At 41.9% G+C, this 22,447-nt stretch overlaps 1 protein-coding gene across 15 annotated transcripts in view; it reads right to left on the reverse strand.

The window, feature by feature from the left end:
- Window positions 1-22,447, reverse strand: part of RAD51B (RAD51 paralog B) — a 297,374-nt gene that overhangs the window by 185,394 nt on the left and 89,533 nt on the right. The gene's annotated exons all lie outside the window — the stretch shown is intronic.

The following is a 22,447-nucleotide window of genomic DNA, read 5'->3' on the forward strand; positions in this document are numbered from 1 at the left end:
CTTTGTATGCAAAATGTCAAAGGCCCCTGGTATCTCCAGGTGGGGCAGGGAAAGCCTCCTGTCAAAGCTTGGAGAGAACTGCTTGGAGAGAATCAATGGTCTGGCTTAGTGTAAGAATTGCTGCTACCATGATAGTCTGGAGCACCAAATATTTCCATGTTGTCTATCCAAGAGAGTGATTCTATCAGGATCTATCAAGATTCAGGTTAGAAGCCTTCTGATCTATTATGCACTGGGGTCCCATCTGCTGTTATGAACTACAGATAGAGCAAGAAGGTAGAGTATTGTTTTCTACATGGCTCCAGCACATAGCTGTCAACTTTTCCCTTTTCTTGCAAGGAATCCTATTCAGAATAAGAGAATTTCCCTTAAAAAAAGGGAAACATTGACAGCTGTGCTCCAGCACCTCACCACCAGTTTCCTCTTGAGCAATCCTGGCTATAAAATGTATAGTGTAACTAATTCTAGCTCATGCCTGAGCCTTTGCCTGGGCAAAAAACCCAGACTCAATTCTGAACATGACTTCATAGTTGTACATCTGTATTTCTGCCAGGCTTACTTGTCCCTCCTATAGCTTCCCGTCTGACTGATCCTCTATCAGGTTGCCACCTTCTTAGCATGCCTGTACCAGCCTACATGCTTGATCCAACCCCTGCTTCTGTGGTAGGTAGTGTACAGAGATGGAATAAAGAACAGTTCAATATGTTATGTGCCTGCAATGTTGCAGGATGATCATCCTTTTGGTCTGGAGGAGGCAAGATACCTTGCTTTATTTAAAGAGATCAAACAGCGACACACACACATATTATAGGTTTGTAAGGCTGTTGTCATGCTGCAGTTTCCTTGACTACCAATAGGTGATCAGGGAAACTCCAGCGTAGTGACAGAATAGCAGGCAGGCAGACGAGAAGCAAGCAGTATAAGTGACAGGCAGCCCAGGTGAAATGGCAGACTGAAGCACCCCTCTCCTCCCATTAAACATCACTGGAGCGGCATTTGGAGGATAGGTGGTGCTTTACAGAATAGTTTGCCAACCTGCTCTCTGAAGCACCTCACACAGGTCACTTTGGGATGTGTAATTTGTTTATCAACAATGCTGAACTAAGAGCTACCCTGACAGCTACCACTGAATCTACTGAACGACTGCCCATTTTTGTTACCATGAGATGAACCACCTCTGCTAGATGAAGTGGCTAATTGGATAATGTACCACCAACAACAATTAAATTGAACATAATGCAGTTCACGAGTTTGATGGGATAATACAGGCATGTTATCTGTAAACATCAGAGCCCCATAGGCTAACCAATGAAAGAAAAAAGGGCAAGAGTAGATTGGTATTGGGGGATGAACAGGAAGTTCAAAGCCCAACCAGAACTTTGAAGCCCTAATTTTACCAAACCTTCCCTGCACAACAATATATTAAACATGGGCTAAGATGGTGATGTCCATTAAGTATACTATATAGCCTTTTACACTCTCAGAACATCTTTCCTTTTGTTTAGACCAGTGATGGCCAAACCTGGCCCTCCAGCTGTTTTGGGACTACAATTCCCATCATCCCTGACCACTGGTCCTGTTAGCTAGGGATAATGGGAGTTGTAGTCCCAAAACAGCTGGAGGGCCAGGTTTGGCCATCACTGGTTTAGACTCTAATGTAAACCCTTTAAGTCTAGAGCTGCCACAGATATCTGAAATCCAAACTGCATTTCACCACAAATTTTCAAGTTTACCTAAAAAAATCCACTACAAATTTCTCTGGGCTCCTGAAGGTCTCCAAATTAGCTATGCTTCATGATGTATTTGCGCAATAGTGAAGCAATGCTTAGAAGCTGCTCCTGCTTGACACAATTGAGGTAATTTGCACCACCCACACTAAGTTGGAGGTCATGGAAAGAAGGGCCCAGTTCATGTCCTACATTTACAGGCTTCACAAAAGGCTTCATACTGTATTACAGGCTTCATACTGTATTACAGTGTGGTGTGCTGGTTTGACAGCCACGGACAGGAAGTCCCTACAGAGGGTGGCGAATACAGCACATATCACGGGCTGTCCCCCGAGTTCGCTAGATGACAGCAGGAGACCGCTGCCTCAGGAGAGCGAGGAAAATTCTTAGGGACGACTCACACCCCACCCAGCACCTCTTTAATCTCCTACCTTCAGGCAGGAGATACAGAAGTATAGTCAGCCGCACCAACAGGTTAAAGAACAGTTTTTATCCGTGGGCTGTTGGGCTGCTGAATGAAAAGAAATAGTGGTGTAATTGACTTCTGACAAGCACACAGAGCGTGAACAAGACTGAGTGTATGGGGGGGGGGGCTCATTTAATTTCACTGCACACAGGTGGTGTAGTGACAATAAAGGCTTATTATTATTATTATTATTATTATTATTATTATTATTAGCACGTGAGTGTGCTTGTCCCAAACCCCAGCGTACTCTGAGGTAAGTCCCAATAGTGCTCACAGTCCCGAGGGCAATGCTAGAGATGAGTCAGATGCTCAAATATAGCTTCAGGTCCAATGCAATGAGAAAGTTTCTAAGTCAGCCCAAAAGACCAGGTTCCTGTCTCTGAAAAAGATCCAGGGTTGGAACCCTAGTCAGTCGTAAAATCAACGTCCATTGGAGTTCCCAAAACAACCAAACTGAGAACCATCAGTGGTGAAAGTTCAGCAAGCAAAGAGTTGCTACCTTGCTTCCCTTTTATTCCTGCCAACCTTGTTTGATGCACCTGAGCTTGTTCCAGCTGAGTAGCTGTATCTCTCCCCTTAATGAAGCATGTGATCCTCACCTGTCTTGAGCCTAATCAAGCTAAGTGGCCACAAACCTCCTCCCAGACTTAACAAATCCCATGATCTTTACCTGATCAACTAGTAAGCTAGGCTGTGGTCTCTCGCCTGCCTCAGTCTCTTAAAAGTGCACTTCCCGCAGAGTCCTCGTGGCTCACGAGGAGACCCTCCCCAGAGCCCGAAGAGAATGTCAGTGAAGGTGGGGGAAAGTCCCAAAGACTTTGTTTATGCCAGTGTTTCCCAACCTTTTTTGGGCAAAGGCACACTTGTTTCATGAAAAAAATCTCGAGGCACACCACCATGCCAGATGGGGAAAGGTCACTTTTTACTTATGTAAAATAAAAAAATAAAAAAATAGTAACAGCATAGAAGGTAATGGTTAGGCTAGCATCCCTCTTCCAAATATGCTAGGTTTTTATTTGCAGGGACTGTTCTACATGGGAAAGCATTCAGCACTGTCATTCTCCCATCTGCCATCTGAATTGGTACTATTCTGGGTCAACTTACTCTGCTGCATGTGTAGATGAGGCCTTATTAACATTTAAGCTGAGAAAAGTATGACGTTTCAGTAGACAGTCTGCAAAATGGCACCAAGTGTGGGGGAGGGGGCAGAACAGGTTTCAGATACAGGATATTAAGCATACACGTACCTCAGATTGAACTGGTTGCTTGCTTTGCAAGTTTTCATTTCCCAAATGACTGCCTTGGCAAGCGCAATACCTGCCAGGCTCAACGCCGGTCTCCCGCTGCCGCTTCCCGCGCTCTCAAGGCCCCGGGAGGAGGAAGGCGTGAAGGGAATCCCGAAGGCGCGAAGACCTCACGCATGCGCAGGCCTTCCGCCTGCGACAGCCCAGTAGGCCGGCCTAGCCTAAGCCGTGCGGCAAGAGCGGCAAGAGCAGTCAAGAGCTAGCGTGCGGCAAGAGCAGTCAAGAGCTAGCGTGCAGCAGAGTGGCGATGGGATGTGGGAAGGAGCTCGCTCCTCGCCGCCGCCGCCCCGCCTCTCGCCGCCCGCCTCGCCCGCCTCCCTCCCACGGCACACCAGGCAACGTCTCGCGGCACACTAGTGTGCCGCGTAACACCGGTTGGGAAACACTGGTTTATGCTGCTCAGCCTCCCTGCCTAACAGCAGACACTTTCTCACATGTCCTCCAGCCTCCTGCCAGCACCAGAACTTGAATTCTAGTTGTGAGTATTTTGGGTGTGGATTGAAGAGAAAGTGGTAGAGTTCGCGTTTAGAGGGTGCTTCCCCACTTTACGCGATTTCATTTATGCGCTCAGGAGCCTGGAACGTAACCACCGTGTAAGAGGAGTCACCTATTCACCTATTCCATATTCACATCGGTTTAATGGGATTAGGACCACAGCAGATTCAGCATTGAAGCAATCTCCATTGACAGCAGTATGCAAGTTCCAGATTCAAAATCCTAATGCAGAGCCAAAGAAGATGGAAATGTTAAGCAACATCCAACAGAAACAGATGTGAAGAAGAGGAATAGGACATATTTGAGATTAATGTACATGTCTGTGCACACTTACACATTATGGCATGGTATAAAGTTTTTATTGGCAGATATTTGCACTGACTACATTATTCACAAATGTCAAAAGAACCCATGAGTGATGTGGTCATCCCACATTTGCTCCACTATAAACATTGCACTATGCCATTGTGTGCTTTTTGTGTTCAGTGCCTTTCTGTGTTCAGTAGGTTGTTTGTTTGTTTTTTGAAAGCACACTACAAAATCAACAATTAAAAGTGCCTAACATAAGACACCAATATACAACTGCTTTGGTTTAAACGCACACTTTGTGTAAATCTGTGGTCCCTGGCGTTTCAAGAAGAAAGGGGTCCCAGAAACTGATTTATGACTGCTTCTACAGAAAGGAATAAGCAAGCTATTTTTGCAATGCATTTTCTCAAATACATCTTCTGCCCTCCCCAGGACCACACTGAAACTACTAAATATTACTCTGTCATCCTTGTAAAACTAGTTGAGTAAATAAGGCATTTTCTGTAAACTTGTGGTCTCAACCTCCTTGTTGGTTTATTGCAAAATTAAAGGGAACATAGTACAGAACCATCAATCAGTAACCAGCAAAGGTACAGAGGCTTTGGAATGCATCGGAATTAAGGGGAAGGGGGAAACCTCACATGAAATGGCTATTATGAGAACAGGGCAAAATTCCCCATTTCACATGTAGCAGCATTTAGGAAAACACTAATTAAAGGCTTCCCATTGAGATGGGAGAGTTAGTACAAAACACTTAGATGACTCCAAAATGGCTTTCCCCTACATTAGTGCATGTTTCTTGCTGTTTTTAGTGCACTCCAGCAACACAGTAGAGCTAATGAGGTAAAAGCAGCAGTCATTCTCATATGGCCAGGACAGTTACTCAGCATGTTGCAGAGGAATTGTTTTTTATTTTTATTTTATTTTCTATTAATCTTCTATAGGGCAGCAACTTAACTCCTATTTGGCAGAAGGGATTGTGCATCTTAAAACCCTTAGCTATGAGTTTCTCCAGCCCAGAAATGTCAGCACACTTAGCAAGCAGCGCTGCTGTGTTCTATGACCTGCTGATAATTAGTTGAAATAATAATGCCTGCAGTCTATCCTTTGGTGAAGAAGCAACTACATACAGTATTGCTAAGAACACCAGGAAACCATTTACCAACTCATCATGAGAAGGACATCATAGCGATGCACTAGATATGTTGAGCTGGGGCAATGGCCAGTATGTGAGCGCAGGGAGAGCAGCTGTGTTCAGCCTTGCACCTGCTGCAAATGACAGCCAGGGGTTACTGACAACACATAACTTAAGACTAGACATTGGATTAGCAACTTCCTTTGGCTCTGGGCTCTCTACAGGTAAAATCTGCTCCATGAGCATTAATAACAGCTTGCCACACATGGTTGAACAGTTGCCCATTACCTCATCCAGGCTTACAGTAAATCACTGTGATATTAGCACCTTTCAAAAGAATTGGTGGTCTTTACACAATCCACATGGATGGGTGTTTATAACGAGAAAAGCTAGGTTCAAGGTAATAGTTCAACCCTACAATATCAGACTTCCAGACAAAAGAACGTATCCAATTGCTATAATCACAGAAATAACACTGTCAGCATTCGTGTCACTGGAGTTGGGAGTTTTCTATAGAAGATGGGTGCTGGAGGAACTGTTCAGAGCCTCACAGCAATCTCCAGTGTTCTCAGAAGTGTTGGCCAAAATGGAAAAAGGAGTACTTTATTCACTTCCAAAACAATACAGTTCAAAAGGCTTTGTCTCACTCAAATTAGCCCATTACTTCTCTAGCTGTCATTCATCTATATTTACACCCACTAATCCCCAGGTAGTTGACAGGGAAGCACGTGATTGCTTTTCCAGCATATGGTAAACCACAAACCTTGAAATTCACCAGACAAGTCATAATGTCCACATTTCCATATTCTTGTGAGATGCTACTAGATTTTCTCAGTTTGGACAGGATAATAGCACTGAAGCAATTATAGTCCATAGCACATAAACAAGTCACATAAATAATACTGCATGCTAATAGCAAAACCTCATCCTGAGCAGACCACTTATTAGAACACTAATAAGTGTTCTACTCATTAGAACACTAATAATCTAGCACCTTTGATTGGAAACTCAGGGTTCACAAAATTTGCGGAAAAGTTGCACCCACATTGACTAAATATGGCAATTCCACAAGATGGTTTAATAAGGAAGTAGAAGTTCACTGGACCCACTTCCAAGTTCAGCAGCCAAGACTAGCTCCAGCCACAAAATCTGCATAGCCAAATTCAACACTTGAGTGCAAGAATTACAACATATAGGTTTGGGGGTTTTTAATGCATACTTCCCAAACTTTCGTTTTACTGCTGAAGTGCCACATTTAAGTGTAAGAAGATGCCATACAGGTATTATTATTAATTAATTAAATTTATATGTCTTGCAAGCATGGGAGTATGCTTGCTGGGATGATTCAGGTACAGTGGTACCTCCGGTTGCGAACGGGATCCACTCCAGAGTTCCAGTCAGATCCCGAGGTTTCCGCAACCGGAGGTGCCTGTTCTGCACATGTGCACAGCACGATAGAGCACTTCTGCACATGTGCAAGCGTCGAAACCCGGAAAAATGCTTCTGGGTTTGCCATTTTCACAACCCGAAGTTTACGTTACCCGAGGGTGACATAAGCTGAGGTTCTACTGTATTATAACGGGAGAAGTGCTGTAATGCCCACATGACTCACTTGGCTTTCAACTGTATCCGTGTTGAAAATGTAGGTTGTCAGTAAAGTAGCTAAAATTGCCTGTGGCACGTGGGCATGAAGTCACATAAGTAACTAACTACTTGAATCAGCCCACCTCAACAGGAGTGAGGCTGGAAAACAACATCAACTTCATTCCTCCCAACTTTTAAAATAATCCAGAGTCACTTGAAACAAACGCAATATATTTTGGGGATGGTGGCAGCTATTGACTGCCAGTTTCTCTTTTTCCTTTAAAATGGCTACTAGCGTGTTAGGATAACGATCATGCCTACCCACATGAGATTACAAAAAAGAAACATCAATCCACTCACACCATCTAAATTGTGTGGTTGGTTCCACAATTAATTGTTGCAAAGCTTTTGTGGACAACCTTCTGTTTGGGACCAGAGTTGCTGTTTTCCTCAAGGGGTTGGGCTTTCCACTTCTATGGTCCAAGAGATGAAGCAACTGTCTACCCAAGACTTCAGCCCAAATTTTCCCTACCTACCAACTCTTCTTTCTCTGCAGCTACTTTGTCACCAAATAAAAAGTGTGGGGAAATTCTGGGGCTCTGATAAGGAGCCTCCTGGTTTGGACAGCCAAACCTCATGTTACGTTTCTTCAGGTTGCGTCCCACGGTGACCTGGAAGTACCAGAAAGGGTTACTTCTGGGTTTCGCCGCTCGCGCATGTGCAGACGCGCAAAATGTCACATGCATGTGCAGAAGCGGTGAATCGCCACCCATGCATGCACAGACGCGCCGCTGCGGGTTGCATTCTTTTCATGTTGCGAACGGGCCTCCGGAACGGATCCCGTTCGCAACCAGAGGTACCACTGTACACTGATGCCCTACAATGTGAGCTACTTGAGGACACTGAAGGTCCTCTAGATACAAGCATCGGCCCATTCACCAAGCAGTTCATTAGTTCTCCCAGACCTACCTATAAATGCTTCAAGCTGACTAAAATCTTGCTTGCATAGTTCCTTAGTCTTGCTCCAGGTCTCTTCCAGCCTGTTGCCTGCCTGTCTTCTAACTTGCAAGCATCCTAATCCATTTGTCCACCCCTTCTGTCTGCTTCCTACCTGCATACTTATCTGAGCATATCCCTAAGATGTTTAATTCATACTCTTGTCTGCAACAGATTTTGTCCTTCATGTTGCATACCTGGTTTCAACCCTGCTAAGTCTTGCACTCCCTGTATCCCTGGTTCCCTATGGCTCAGAACTAACAGAAGGCAGCTTCTGAAACAACTTCCCTAACAAGGGCAATTGAAGAAGGCACACCAGAAGACAAAGACAAGGAAAGGGCTGGGGGGGGGGGGATTAAACACCAGTGCAAACTGGCCTCTGCATTTAGTTCTGCATTAGAGAGGGAAAATACCACATTATGCAATTCGCTTTTAAGCGTTTTCTGGGAAGTGCAGAGACTGGATGCAAGTCTGTGCCAAAGGCTTAAAAATAATCACAAGAAATTAATAAGAGTTCTACAACAAGCAGGGAAAACACAAAACAACACACAAAAATGTGCTGCTCCCAAGCAGCTACATGTCTTCAAATTGAAACTACCACCACCCAGAAATAGCCTCAGGGTATTGCCTTTCCTCCTCTATGAGCAAGGAACGCAGCCAACACAAATGTAACCTTCAAAACCTACCCTCCTGCCCCCCGTGTTGTTCTACACCACCAATAAAAGGTCTACGTGCCTTGAGGGACTGCTTCATATCCAAACAGCCCATGCATTTGCAGCCTGTACAAACCTGTTTGCAGAGACATGCGCAAGACATCCCCAAAGGCCAGGGCGGATCAGATTGCCTTGCCTCTTCCACATCCTGCCAGACTCCCAGGGCTTAGGGGTTAGTTTCAACATGCTTTTCCTATCTTCTAGAAAGTTGTGAATAAAAGCACAGATTTCTGAATGGAGATTCTCCATCCAAAAATGTGAACTATCTAAAGTAGAATGGACAGTCTGTATACAGCAAATCTGTACTGTACTTGATTGGTCAAGATACTCTTCATTTAGAAGATGCAAACGTTTTATTGGTAATTACACAGGGTGTTGTTTTTTCACTACAGACAGCTTGAGGTGGGAGGAAACTATTTTGCACACAGTCTCCTGGATAGGTGTGCTTATGTTAGAAAACCAAACAGCTCACAATGCTATCGGACTGCTGCATTCTATAGCTCTGTACTCCTAGTCTAGTGCTGATTGCTGGAAAACTTTAAACTGTGGACAATTTGTGGCCCTCAAATGGTTAAGATGTGGGCCATACCGTAAAGTTGTACAATAGTAACTGTGTACTGTGTCATATGAAACAATGTGTAGGTACATTTTATGGCAGGAATCCACCTCTAAATGTAGCACGTATGCACACATCTAAAGAATCATACAAGCTTTGCAGAAATGCACTGTAAAACCATGAAAAATCACATCTGATTAATTCTTACCAATTATATGTTTTGAATTGATGTTTGTCTGTTTGCTATGCATTTGGGCACCTCTTAAAATACAGTAACCAAGCTTTGTATGATGGTTCCTAAGATCAAGAAGCAAGCTTTTGCCTACGTTCCAATGCAACTGAACACTATTTTGATTCAAGACAGCCGACTACCATCTTGATTCTAACCAAATTTTGCATAATGATTCCTGACATCAAGATTTTCATCTATGACAGGATGGAAATGGACGCCATTTTCAAATTAAGATGGCAGATAGAATCATTCAAAACTGCATTAGTTTTAACCACGGATTTCAAAATTGCTGAAGACATTCTTATTTAGACACGCCTACCCATATGTTTAGAAAGTTTGCATGGCTACTGTTCAGAAATCCACAAGTCCCACTCTCCTTCCCTATGTCAAAGAAGAAGAGAGAGCTTACACCAAAATACCTGCCCAAGCAGGGGGGGAGAGAACAGAGATAGAGCCTGCCTAATACAGGCAGCTCCCCATTTATGTGGGAGTTACAATCCAGTGCACCACATGTGCTGGTGAAATTGTGTATAATTGAAAAAGACTGCAAGCGCCCCATTCCACGCTTTTCGTGACGTTTCAGTGACGTCTTTATGATGTTTCTGGGTCACTTCTGGGTTTGACCCGATGCACGTATACACAGTCGTGCACCTATTGGAAGCTTGTAAATGGGGGACTGCTCTATTCAAGAGGAGAGGATTCTAAAGGGTAGATGCCACAATAACAAAGGACTAATTCCTAAAGGCAGAGTGCAGTGATCAATGGTATATAAAGAGTGATGTGATCTTTCTGCGCAAATAGTATGTGCATAATTTTTAAAAGTCTAATAGAGTCCAGAATACATATTTAAAGAAAAGCTAACACCTAATACTTTATGTTTGATGAAACTTCATGGCACAATTTTTTAAGTTTGTAAAACATAGTGTAAATGTAAAAGATTTTTCACTGCAGTGAAGGCAGCCATTTGCAACCTTTAACTTCACCTGCAATTACAGATACACCGTAATACTCACTACAAGTTATATTTTTGTGGTGTTTTATATAACCTTAAATACAGTGGTGCCTCGCAAGACAAAAAGAATCCGTTCTGTGATTCTCTTCGTCTAGCGTTTTTTTCGTCTTGCGAAGCAAGCCCATTGACGGATTAGCGGATTAGAGCTATTAGCGGCTTTTAGCGGCTTATCTGCTGATCGGATCGGCTGATAAGCGGCTTAGCGGCTTAGAAAAGGGGGGGAGGGGAAAAAACCAGCAGGAACTCGCAAGACATTGTCGTCTTGCGAAGCAAGCCCATAGGAAATTCGTTTTGCGAAGCACCTCCAAAACCGAAAACTCTTTCGTCTAGCGAGTTTTCCATCTTGCGAGGCATTTGTCTTGCGGGGCACCACTGTAGTAATTTATTGTTCACATGACATGTAGCTTGTAAATTACTTTGGGGAAATAAATTCTTTAAAAGCTGTATACAAACAGATAGGAAAGCAAACACACAAAATTTGGATGGTTCTTAACAAAATAGAGAGGCCATGTATATACATTATATATAAAAATCAAACTTGTATGAAAGAGATTGTCTTACTGGTTACACTAGTTTGAGGTTTATGGCATTAGCTTGACTCATATGGCCCTTTTCTACATAAATTACTTCAGTTAGCTGTTCATGGTTTTCCAAAGCCAACAAGGCCTTGTCATTTTTTAAAATAAATCCTAATTAACTTGTTTAGCAAGAAGGCTAGCTCATGTTGTTCCATTTCCAAACTTCACTGAAGCACAAGTGGGAAACACCCCACAAAGAAAGAGTCCAATGAGAACATGAGCCCTGCTGTAGCAAACCAAAGGCCCATCTAATTTAGCATCCTGCTCTTCCAGGGGCCAGACAGATGCCAATGGGAAATCCATACACAGAACATAAGCACAATTGCTTCAGGATTCTCAGCACAGGGTATAAAGAGACAGACTGATTCTGATACTGGGGCTAATGGGTAGTCATAATGATTAATAGCCTGCATATTTTGTAATAGAGCTTCATTAACTCTAAAAGTTAGGAAAGATACCAGGATGTCTCTGTTTTCCTAATCTTGATGCTGTTTTTGCTCCAATTTGAACAGCTGTTTCTATACATTATATAAAAGTTATTTAGTTTCTCACATTATGTGGTGTACTGAGGTGGCCGCATGAAAGATGCCTTGAAACATAAATGGGGCATAAAAGAACTATGGATCACATAGTTACTTGACAGATGTGTCTTTTCTGGTGTGTGTGTGTGTGTGTGTGTGTGTGTGTGTGTGTTTTGTAAGGAAGGACTTGGAGAAGCAGTAAGTAGGCAACAAAGCTGGAGTGTCTTTACCAGCTTCAACTGGCTGCCCAGATTCAATGCTATCTGTACAGGAATAATCTACTTTCAAAAATCTATGTTCTGGTAACTTTTATGTTAGGACTGTTGCAATACGTTATATGTGGGCCTGCCTTTAAAGAGAGTTCAAAACTATAGTCACTGCAGAATTCAGTGGTCAGATTACTGAGACCAGAAGATCTGAGCATATTGCACTGATTCTCACCCAACTGCACTGGCTACCAATTAGTTTCTGGGCTCAATTGAAAGTGCACAGGACCCCAATACCTCAAGGACTGCTTCTCCCCACAAGAAACAGCCCAAACACTGCAGTCTTCATCAAAGGTACCAGTTTTTCTGCTATACTGCAAAACACAACATATACCTCTATCTATGCTGTTTTTCAAAGATCAGCCAAACATGTATCAACTAGAAAACAGTTTGGCCTTTTTAAAATTAATAAGGCAAAATCCCCTTAGCTATTGGCTTTTGCCCAGGATTATGACGGAGATCTTATAAACTATATTTTACTTGACATCTTGCCCATAAAGATTTCCACAATTTAATTTCTGAGTAAGTTTCTCCCGTCATAAGGGCATTGACAATTTCCCTTACATGCAACTAGGAGGTTTGTTCCCATGTTACTGGTATCAGCTTTCATATGAAAACAGAGAGACTTTCTATTTCCATCTATGCAATAGTTGCTTTTTCTTAGAATGCCTCCAAATCATCCTAGACTTATAAGAAAGTCGCTGCTTTTGCCTTTCTTTCTCCCTCCTTTACATTCTGAGTAGATATAAGGAATTAATTAAAAGTTAGCAGTCTCTCCATGGTTTAAAACATTAATAAAATCAGATGTGAGTCATGTTTCTGCTCCTACTCGTCATTCCTACTGTCACAAACTGTGGCAACTAGGCAAGTCAAGCAATCTTTCATACATCCTAGAATCAAATCACACTTTCTCTGCCATTTCTAGACATTCAAATGGCTTAGGAAAGTAATTCCCAAGCTACCGTTCAAAACCAGAGAGTAAACTGTAGTTGACCTCTGTAACAGACCAAACCAAACCCCCAAGTGACAGCTTCTTCAAGTGTTCCAATGCTGATATGGATGGGAAATCTGATGACAGCTGAAATGTCAGCTGACTTTGTGGAAGGAAAGGTCTGTCAGCTGTTCCCCAAAGACATCCATGATTGGGGGGGGGGGTGTTCCATAAGATTTCAGGCAGTAACATGCTTTGGGTGGAGATAAGCAATCACATTTTGTGAAGAGTGAATATCTGAAGAGAAATTCAGGAGAGCTTGGAAGAGAGTCCAAGTATTTTAATGTGTACATTAACCTTAATTAGGAACCTTTTGCTCTTATGATGGTTTCACAACACTAATTGTGGAAAGTGTATATTAAAAACCCTCTAACTTTTAATTGAGCTCAGAGCGGGTGCTTCCTAACTGAATATCCTTTAGTTCCAAAGTTTAGGCAGATTCCTTGAACTGTGTATTGTAGGCTAATGCAGGGCCTGTACAGTTTCATGGAGGTTTACAAACCAGGTTTTGGAAATTCCTGCCTGGTTCAGACATAATAGTTATAGAGTGTTATACATCAGGGGGTTGAACATCAGATGTTTTGGATTGGAACTCGTATTATCCCTGACCATTAGCCATGCAGGGGCTGATAGGAAGTTCCTAACAACAATTTTGAATGGATCCCCAATCCTATATTTGTGCATCTGGTTCTCCCTGCCTAAGTGCAGAACCTTACATTTGTCTCTATTGAAATTCATTTTGTTAGCTTGTGCCCAGTTCTCCAGTCTTTAAGGTCATTTTGAATTCTGATTCTGTCTTCTGTGGTATTAGCTATCCCTCCCAGTTTGGTGTCATCTGCAAATTTGATGAGCATCCCCTCAATTCCTTCATCCAAGTCATTTATAAAGACGTTGAACAACAGCAGGCCCAGGATAGAGTCAATAAGCACATACAGTGGTACCTCAGGTTAAGTACTTAATTCGTTCCAGAGGTCCGTGCTTAACCTGAAACTGTTCTTAACTGAAGCACCACTTTAGCTAATGGGGCCTCCCACTGCTGCCGTGCCGCCGGAGCACGATTTCTGTTCTCATCCTGAAGCAAAGTTCTTAACCTGAGGTACTATTTCTGGGTTAGCGGAGTCTGTAACCTGAAGCGTATGTAACCCGAGGTACCACTGTAGATAGATGTCATCTAGCTGAGAATGTGTACTAAGACTTTTCAAAATCTTTTGACAAGGTAACTCACCAAAGTCTCGTGAGTAAACTTAGAAGGCATGGAATAAGAGGAGACATTCTCTTGTAGATCAGAAATTGGTTAAATTGCAGGAAGCACTGAATGAAGAGATGTAAAAAATGGAGTTCCTGATTAAGTATCAAGACCTGTGCTTTTTAATTTGTCCACAAACAATCTAGACTAAAGGGTCATCAATGAGATGGCCAAATTAGCTGATGATACAGGTTATTAAAACAAAAAGAGATTGTTAAGAGCTCCAAAAGGCCCTTTCAAACTGAGTGAATAGGTAGTAAAATGCTAACTCCAATTCAATGTCAACAAGAAGTGATGTTATGCCAGGTCAAAAAAATCTTAAATTCAACTATACACTCATAAAATGTGAATTGGTGGTGACTGACCAGGAATGTCATAGTGAATGGGAATATGTCAACCCTGTGTATGGCAGCTGAGAAAATATAAACAATCATGCCAGGGATAATTGGGAAAGTAATTGAAAATAAAACTGCCTATATCATTATGTTGTTATACAAGTTCTCTTGTGCTTGGGTCCTGCTTGTAGGTCTCCCACAGGCATCTGGGTTGCCACTGTGGGAACAGGATTCTGGACTAGATGGGACATTGATCTGATCCAGCAGACTGGATCTTAAATGTTCTTAAAAGGGTTGAACTACCAATCTAGCCTCCCCAAACAACAAAACATGGAATTATGTTGTACCTGTCTCATCCACCTACCCACCTACCTAACCAACTCAGGAAATAATAAGAGATTTGAGAGTTAATAAGAAAGGAAAAGGCGAAGGTTAAACTCTCTCTACCAGAGCACCACTTCCCAGAACTTCAAAGCAGTAGCATTGGGCTACTAATTGATTTTTTTGAAAAACACTTTGGCCCTTAGTTCCTAGCAACAGAGTTTTGACTGGACTACCTACAGCCTAATGTTGACAGAGACTGGAACTCTTGTAAACCAAACATGCTACAAGAAAGAAGAGCCATAGTTTCAGAATTATTTTGTTAGAAGCATGGCTGATAAGAATAGTATCTCATGCCTTAGCACGACTGAAAAAATGCAATGTGTATTAATATGCTGATCTTACCTGCAGCCAGATGAATGTACCCATTTTAGTCTGTTATCATGTACAATGGGGTGGGGGGGGGAAGCATAGCTGGAAGCCAGGCATGAAGGATCAAACTAGCTGAGGGGGGGGGAATCATTAAAATCTAGATTTTAGATTCTAAAGAGCAGAGAGTTTGCAAAAGAAAAAGAAGAAAGATCAAGTGTGTCAAAAGCTGGTGAGAGTTCAAACAGAACAAGAACAGAAAAGAGGCTCTTCGATTTAGCAGCCAGGAGGTCATTGGAGATTTAGCAAGAACTGTTTTGGTAGAATTAAACGGACGGAAACCAGACCAAAAGGGGTCAAGGGAGCAATTGGAGGAGAGAAATGTATTACAGCGGGTGCAGACCACACATTCAAGTAACTTGGGAGACAAAAGGAAGGAGGGACCAAGTGGTGCTTTCTGAGGATGAAAGAAACAGTGGTATGTTTGAAAGCTGTGGGAAAGTGAGAGTCTGACGATGAGCAGCAAAAAAAGGAGAAATGGTGGCCTGTTAGAAGATAAAAGAGGGTAGAGGAAGAGAAACAGTGGAAGAAAGAACACAGAAGATGTCACTAAGAGAAGCAGAATTGAAAGCATTTAAAAGGGAAAAAACTGGGGCATCAATGGGAAAATGGAGGAGGAAACTCAAATTAATCGAATCATTCTAGATCTATAATAGAAAATGAGATGTTGAACAGAAAGGTATAAAGTTTTAAGAAGAGAATGATGAGCGGAATTCTGGGGAAGGGAATAGTAGTCATGTTTTGCAAAGATTGCCTAAACTGAGCTGCTGGCTTGCTTAAATGCACTTGTGTCCTGGCACATACATGTCCACTGCTTGCAATCTGTAGCCCTGATGCAGCAAACATTGACTACACGTTAATGCTGCACGTGTATAGGCATCACATGGCAGTAAGTACACTGTGACAGAGGCTCTGTGCAGTACTGACATGGGTTTAGTAATCTGTGCATGAGCAATGTGGCATTTAAATCACTCCCAAGGTTAGTTATGAGACAAAGCAAGACCTTTTCAGTCATTGCCCCAACACTACAGATTATTTTGTCACTGGAATTCCTATCAGCCTGAACTTGCAGTTATTCAGAAGAGCAAGTAAGCTTCCTAACATTCATTTCACACATTATGCTTTGTTACTGTGACTATTCAATAGACAGCTGAAGTCACTGAGAATCCCTGATGAGTACATCTATAAGGTCCCTGCGCCCGACATATTCATAAACAATATATTCTTTTTAAAAACCTGAGATATACAAAGTTAATCAAGTCACTCTGTGAATTAATAACTACTAATGCTGTTTCACCTGGAAAAGTAAAGAATTTGTTTTTGTCCATTACAAGTGACAAATGCTAATGGTGTATTATATAATTTTAGAACATTTATTTTTGTAACTTGTCAGACTTATTGGTAGGCAGGGAAGTGGGTCATAAATATGTAAATTAAATAAAATTCTGATTGAAAGTAACTATAGAGCTGGGAGGAGAGAACCTTCAAAGCAAGATAAATAAAATCATCGTGGTACACACTGTCAAAAAAAGTCTACAATGAATCATCTGACAAAACCAATTGTGAGTATATTTCATTCTTCTCAACTTTATGTTCATTGAGTGTGACAGGGTGAACTGAAAAACTGGCCCTTTAGATGTAGCTACTCTGCCACCTACTGTTGCTTTCATGGTTATATTAGAAGTATTCATGAAAGTAAGAAAGCAAAATAAAGAAGCTTATTAATAAATCTACTTATTAGTTTTATTTAGGGCAACACATAATTTAGTACTGTTTAATATTTTCTGTTGAAGAAAAATAAAGTACTAAAAGCACTTGCAGAACTATGTATGTTATACATTATAAATCTAATCCTCTATTATTTTTCTTTTCCTGAAGGACAGTTTTCTGCACTTATTGCATCTCTTATGCAGAAAATGGATGACTGTCTCCATAATACTGAATAGTAAAGTGTTTTCATAACCCACAGGGAACATGGACACGAAAGATTCAACGGTTCCCAAACATTCACCAAGTTTAACCACCAACGGAATTTCGTCTTTATGCATCCCAACATCCTAATCAAATCCCTCACATCACGCCCTCACAAAACTATTAGACTAGCCTTGCAAGACACACACACACACACACACACACACACACGAGGGAGGGAGGGAGGGAGGGAGAGAGAGGGAGAGAGAGAGAGAGAGAGAGAGAGAGAGAGAGAGAGAAAGCTCCCTCATCCCAGTGATGGCTTTCAGCCCACTATTTCAGAATCATGGTCTTAAAAACTCCATGATACTCTTTAGGCTTTTGACAAACTTTACACGCATACGCTCACATTCACTCGTCTTTCCCCACGCTATCCTTCCCTCTCTGATTCTGTTGTTTCATTACCCTTGTTTTTCTCTCCCAGCCCTTGTTGAAATTTATAATGTAAGCTCCTTAGGATCAGGACCTGTCCTTACTTGTTTCTGTTACTTGTATTTTTGTCCTGTGTATAGAAAGTACAAGAACAATCTTTTTCCCCCCTGCCACATATCTTGCTGCTTCCAGCTTCTTAGCATCTGCAAGCTGAAGGCACTGCCAGCAAGGCAGTGAAGGGTTAAACAGTCTATCTTTCATTTACAGCTCCATTAAAGGCTTGTTGTTCAGTGTTAGTTTTGGCAGCTAACAACTGCTATCTAGAGTAAACATACACCCTCTCTCCAAAGTCTTTGATTTCCAGCTGCCTGTTAGAGGCAACACTCCCACTTCTCTAAGTAACACATCTATAATAGCATCAGATTCCAACACAGGACTTAAAGAATTTCATTTCATCGAGTATACAGATTAACTGCCAAGACAACATCCCACCTACAGCATTTCTCCAGGAGGTTTTCTAAGAAACCCCAAGAAGAAAACGCTGCAGGAAAAACAAGCCACCCAGTTTACACGGCAGCATGACTGACTGACTGACTGACTGACTGACAGACAGGCTTTCCAGCAATTCACTAGAACTGCAGGAATGCAGAGGTGGATTTTCTGGTTGGACTACAGAGGTCAACTACAGTTGATGCACCTTATTTACTTTAAAACTATAAACCATTCTTTCATTCATAGCTAGATAGATTTAATGGCCACGGTGATCCATAAGATGTACTTCTAAACCTCTTATTTGCCAGAAATTTAAAAAGTCCATTGCTGGATACCGTAGAAGCTGCTGCCAAATTAGGATTTGGCGCTGCCCCAGTTGCCAACTCGCAAGTTTTAAAAAGATTTAAAAATTCAAATAGGAAGCTGCTGTCTTAGCTCCTCCCTGCTCCTCCCTTCTTCAGTCTGGCACCAGTATAGCATGCAAGGCAGCTTTCTGGAGCTTCCAGAGAAGCATTGGCCAGACAGAGATATACAGAATCTGCCTACAGACCCATGAAGGGTGGGACAAATAGGAAACTGCTGTTTAGGAGGCTGAAAGGACATGCTGTAGCACCCTCCTTCCAAAGGCAGCCTCAGCTGAAGCCAAAGTGTGATTTTGTAATTCTAAAGGAAAGCAGGTGGTGTTGACTATGTGAACGCTCTGCAAATCTCTTGTGGATGGGCATTTAGGGGGAAGGTCACAGGGGCTGCCGCAGCCCTAGACAAGTGAGCCATGATTCTGGTAGTTGGAGGCATTAGCTAACAAGATGCATACTTCCACCCATCCAGTTAGCGTAGTGGATGAGACTCTTTTCCAATCAATCGAGAATCAAAGGAGCAGCCTGGTCTGTCATATGGACGGGATACAGTAAATGTAGACCTGCAGTGCCTTTTCAAAAAAAGGGCAAAGTGCCACTCTAAGGTTGGAGCTGATCTATTTGGTGGAGCGTTGAATTGCCATTGTATAGTTCCTTTTCGGATCGACCAGAAGAAGATTCACAAAACAGAGATTGAAGTTGAAGTTCAGTTGGGACCGCACCAACACATGTATACACAAAGAGAGTTTTTCTCATGGACTCATTTCAGTAATATATGGACTGCTTGGCTTTGAGATACTGAGTTGCACATGTCATTATTATTTTGGCATTGTATATATTATTTAAGATTTCATGTAACAGAAGGTGTTGAAATGCTGTACATTATTGTTAATGAGTTTTTGTAATCAACATACAGAGTTGTTTAGCTTGTGACCTGCAGTGCTTGACAAACATCAAGGGAGTGCTATGCCTTTTCTGACAGATGTACCGGAGAAGGGCAGAATGACAGAAGGATCAGTATTCTATAAATTCTGTTTTTAAAGAGAATTTTTTGAGTTGACTTTGAAATGTTGCAACTGCCCTAAGCTTCGAGGTAACATATTATCAAATATAAATAAGCAAACATCTGTTTCAGCTAATAACTGGAGATGGGTGCATTAGGAGAATATTAATGCAAATGTTCTAGTGTTTATCTTACATGTTTGCTCTTGTCTATAAATACTGATAAATATTAAGCAAGCCAAACATTTGTCTGACTAAATCTACTCTATTTTGTTAAACTCCTTTAATAGAGCAAATAAATATTGCTCAAGGTTTCATTTCTGTTAAAAAAAATCCAGTTTCAAAGAGCAGTAGTATAGTAATGCATACTAATTTCTTTGCCCCACAGAATTCAAGGAAGTGTGATATGGAGAATCACAGTTAGCTTTGTCATTCCCAGTCGAATATATCAAGTATCCATTTACATCTGAGTAGACTGGTGTCAAGCTCACAACTTTCAGCAACGTAATCATCCTAACTACTGTGCAAACAGTATCCTCAGAACACAATTAGTGCAATCACTGCAACCTCCAGCAAGGGGGAAAGCTCTTCTGAAATGTGGAGTATCCCTATTTTTCAGCAAAAAATAATAATCAACAGATTCTGGCACCACTTGCAGCCTGTGATTTGCTGAGCTGCTTCTCTGTTCCAAGATGGATCCAAGCAATATTTCTTAACTACCAATAGGATTCTATTTCACACCTAATGTTGCATTCAATGTCGCAGCTACAATGAATCTGTCATTGTGAGTCAAGCACAAAAAGCACCTATGAAAGAAACATTCACTTCCTCTCTAGCAAAAAATCCACAAATAGATGAGATGAATGTTAAAAAGTGAGTCAAGTTGGCACCGCAAGGTAAACAGCTGCTATTGAAAAGTCATGACAGAACAGGGTGGGAGAGGAGACTGAAATGCCACACCTTGATTTGTGTACAAAAGACATTAGGGACAGTATCAGAGCTCACCCCAAAGCAACGTAAGCTACTTCTCATTTGCTTTGAACTTCCAAAATAGGGTTGCTGTCCTGCAAGAAAAAATATGCATGGAAATTCAGGCATGTGTAGGGGCATAGGAAGTTGTTAAATAGAGTCAGACTATTGGTCCATATAGCTCAGCATTACTGATTGGGCAGTGGCTCTTCAGGGTTTAGACAGGATGTCTTTCCCATCCCTACCTGGAGATGCCAGGGATTCTGAATGCAAAGCAAATGCTCTAATACCAAGCTACAGGCCTTCTCCTCCGAGGGGCTAAAAATCAGAATCACAAAGTCCCCAATTCAAACGTCATCCCTATCAGGAACTCACTAGGTAAGCCCAGGCAACCTGAGGCCAGTTACTACCTCTCAATCTCAGCCTCAATTTTAAATGAAGATATAATTATAGTGACATATTGTGCTACAGTATAATAAGCATTACTGACATTGGATCTCAACTTTGCTTCTGCTGGCAGGTGGAGATAAATTTCGCTCATTTCCCCCTTTGCCTGCAGAAACTTGCACCCTCTGAAAATCTGCTCCAGGTGTTAGGGGACCCTCCAGAACAGCTGGGAAGCTGCAAGAGGAGGGGAGAATACACAAATCACCTTCTGCCAGCAGCATCCCTCCACTGGATCAAAAGCCTTTTGTGGACAGAAGGAGCCCTTCTGTTTGTGGGTGGCCAAGTCTGGATCCAACCCATATTATGCAGAGTACACTGATCATGCTTTCTATTGCTGATGACAGCTTCAGAAGAAAGTCCAAACTTAAGAGTAAAATATAAATGACTTCCCTTAACAGTATCTCCTAATGTAGTCTTGTGGTCTCACACAGGAATCTTCCTGACACCTGCTTCAGGATCAAGCATTTCCTCCCTCCCCACCACCACCACAAAGTCAGAGAACTCCTGACATGAGCAGGGAAACCAGAGGCCTTACTGGTAGTGGTTGGCTGCCAACTGCCCACTTAAAATTTCCCACAACCTCATGATGATGTGTTGCTTCAGAACACTGCAATAGATTATTAAAAGGGGGAGCAGAGATCTAGAGGTGGGGAAGAACAAGCGCAGGGTGGGTCCAATCTGCAGGCATCACCACTGGTGTTCTCTCAGCAGACATGCACTCGCTCATCCCCAAAACAGATATAAGACATACTGCTCTGATATGTTGGGTCACAATCTTTATACAGTAATTGAAAACTTAGAACAATCTGTATAAGATAATACCCAGCAGTTATCAAAAGTTCTATACTATATAGGCAACCATTGGAACCCTGTGCATTTGCTTCTGTAATTACTTTCTAAGAAGCTAAAAGTATGTCTCGGGGGGAGCGGGTGAAGTCAAGAAAGACAGCTGTGAACTGGACACTTGGGATGAATTTACATAAAGACCCATGTGAGTTTCGTTACCCTTAACTCTATTCCACATAAATCTTTGATCACTGGTAAAGAATTTTCATTAACAGAGCTTGGCGCACTTATTTTCTGGGAAGTCCTTCTCATGTGGCTGCCCTTCTCTGGCTGCCCTATGGTTCCTTTTCTGTTTTGTTTCGATTAAAATAAACTTGTTCCCCTCCTACAGAACTGGAACAGTTTGTTCCACCTTAATGTAGCTGAGGGTGGAAGGAGCAACTGTTCTGGAGACTAAATGGATTTTTCTTCTTCTGCAACTAATTTCTGTATTTTGGCACTTGGAGCTATAGCACAGCAGCACCTCATGATGCAATATAATAAATACCAGCCAAAATATAGTGTGGCTGATATTCCCATACATTTAGCAGACATCTTCCTTCTTATTCTAAAGGAAACATGTTTAAAACAAGAAAGATCAAAATATGTCTGGTAAAAAAACCAGGTAAACAAACACATATAACACAATACATAATGATTTGCGTAAAACCTATCCTAGCCTTCATGCAATTTATTGATGACACCTCTCTAGGCCAAAGACATGAGAATTACTCTTTTTTTTTCTTGTTGAAACCAGGAATGTATTTGCTGAATCTAACAAAACATACAACTTAATC

Source organism: Podarcis liolepis, assembly GCF_965112155.1.
Source record: "Podarcis liolepis genome assembly, chromosome: 1".
Classification (NCBI taxonomy): domain Eukaryota; kingdom Metazoa; phylum Chordata; class Lepidosauria; order Squamata; family Lacertidae; genus Podarcis; species Podarcis liolepis.